Below are 2,131 nucleotides of genomic sequence, written 5' to 3'. Positions count from 1 at the left end.
AGTTACTAGACACTTCGATCAAAGATTATGTAGAAGAATTCTGATCAAAAAAGAGAAAATAGAGAACAAAATCTGAAATTCTCATGGACTCCAGACTTTCTGGTGCCATGGAGTCTAGATGAATCCCTGAAACAATTTCTTGATATAATCTTTAAACCTTCAACCAAAAATATCCCTGCTTCAGCTTAAAACCAAACAAATAGTTTATGTTAAGTACTAAAAAATGCCTTCCTTAAGACTGGGCAATCTACTTTAGTAGAGCTACTGCCTCAGAAACCCAAGGAGGGGTCACTATGAGTTGGAACAGACTTGATGGCAGTTGAGTTTTTTTTTTTTTTTTTGGTTTTGAGCATTATGCTCTTTTAAGATCTGTATGGGATCAAATTGACAATAGCTGCACAAAATATTAGTTAGAAACCTTAGGGGCAGTGACTTCGTGTTAATGGAAGAGGGATAACTCAGCAAAGGAGGGTAAGAATAGTTGCATAACTTGAAGAATGTACTCTGCTACTGAGCTCTCATGTAGAAACAGTTGAATTTGTTTTGCTTTCTTGTGTATATTCTCAACATGAATAAAAATAAAATAAATTTTAAAAAAGTTTTTTGGTCAGTATAGGTTGGAAAATGCTACATAATATAACTCTTCCTTGTGGGTCCATGCTTTATGTTAGGGGGTTAAAGTTTCTAATAATTATTATAATGAAAATCTACTTATTTAATTATGCTTACCACATATTTTCCCCAAATTATATTACAACAAATTTTCCCACATAATATATTATTATATCTTATGGAATTACTATCACTGGAACACAATTTGAGAAATAGGTATTTTAAAATAACAGTTTGAAAGTAATTTAAAGCATTCTGAAACTCATTGTGATCACTCTAAATGGGTCAATGGAGAAGATAAAGTCAAATATCAGTTCCTAAATTCATTCTCTTGCTATTACATCTCAAATAAACTTGCAATCTAAAGTGAATTTGGAAATTCACAGAAAATCTAATCTGATACTAAAGAATTTAGCCAAAAATGCTGTATCTTAGTTTCACAACCAGAATGAATAAGGAAAGGTCCATTTCTAATCCATGCTTACTTCATAATACTATGCTTTATGAGTAGAGAAATGCAACATCAAGGAATAATAAATTTGTACTTAACTGGGTTATATCTGAACTCCTTTCTTCTCCAACATGAGTACTGCTAGTTGAAGCCCATGCTGAAGCTAGGGAATGTTGTGTTTAATGATGTGTTGAGCAGCAATGAATTTTTCAGGCTTTGACAGGGGAGACACCAATGTTGCTCTTTAATCCAGAGAAAGCAAACCAAAATAAGTCACATAATTTTCTTACAATGATGCAAAGATGACAACAACACTGTATGGTTGCTGTGAGTTGGTATCAATTCAATGGCACTTAAAAACAACATCAAAAACCTGAGTTAAAGCAGATTAAAAGAAAATATCTCTCCCATAAATCCAAAGTACTGTTAGGTCAAAAGATGTATTTTAAAAAATTAAGATAAATATGGATTTGCCTTTAGCCCTAAGAGCCTACAGAAACCTGCAATGTACAGTTTTTCAAAGAAAGGAAGACATTGCTCAGTATTTTTCAGCACAACTCTACCATATTAGCTGTGAGACTAGTTTTTAAATACTAGTTGCTGTTCATCTATGGATGAGCATCAATAATTCAAAGGATAGGCTTATTATACTCTATACAACTGAAGGCGGTCTTCTATTATATAGATCCTAATCTATTTTCTAATTGCTTGGATTCTTATGCCTTTATTTAGGGAGGCATTAAGTAGATAGGGAGAGTCAGCCCCAGGGTTACAGGTGAGGAGAGACAACTCAGGGATGCCCGAAGTAGCAAGCGGGAAGAGCAGGAAAAAGGGGAGTAAAAGCCAGGAAGCCAGAGAGAAGAGCAGTCAGATGAAGGGATTAGGTGAGGAGAGGCAACTCAGGCCTGCCCAGAGTAGCAGGCCGGAAGAGCAGGAGGAAGGGGATAAAAAGCCAGGAACCCGGACAGAGGAGCAGTCAGCCCCAAGGACAACTCAGGGATGCACAAAACAGCAGGGCAGAAGAGCAGGAGAAAGGGGATTAAAAGCCAGAAAGCCAGACAGAGGTAC

This window comes from Orycteropus afer, unplaced genomic scaffold (genome assembly GCF_000298275.1).
Source record: "Orycteropus afer afer isolate SDZICR_OR568_19922 unplaced genomic scaffold, OryAfe1.0 scaffold00372, whole genome shotgun sequence".
In the NCBI taxonomy this organism is placed as follows: domain Eukaryota; kingdom Metazoa; phylum Chordata; class Mammalia; order Tubulidentata; family Orycteropodidae; genus Orycteropus; species Orycteropus afer.
This window is presented reverse-complemented; position numbering follows the sequence as displayed.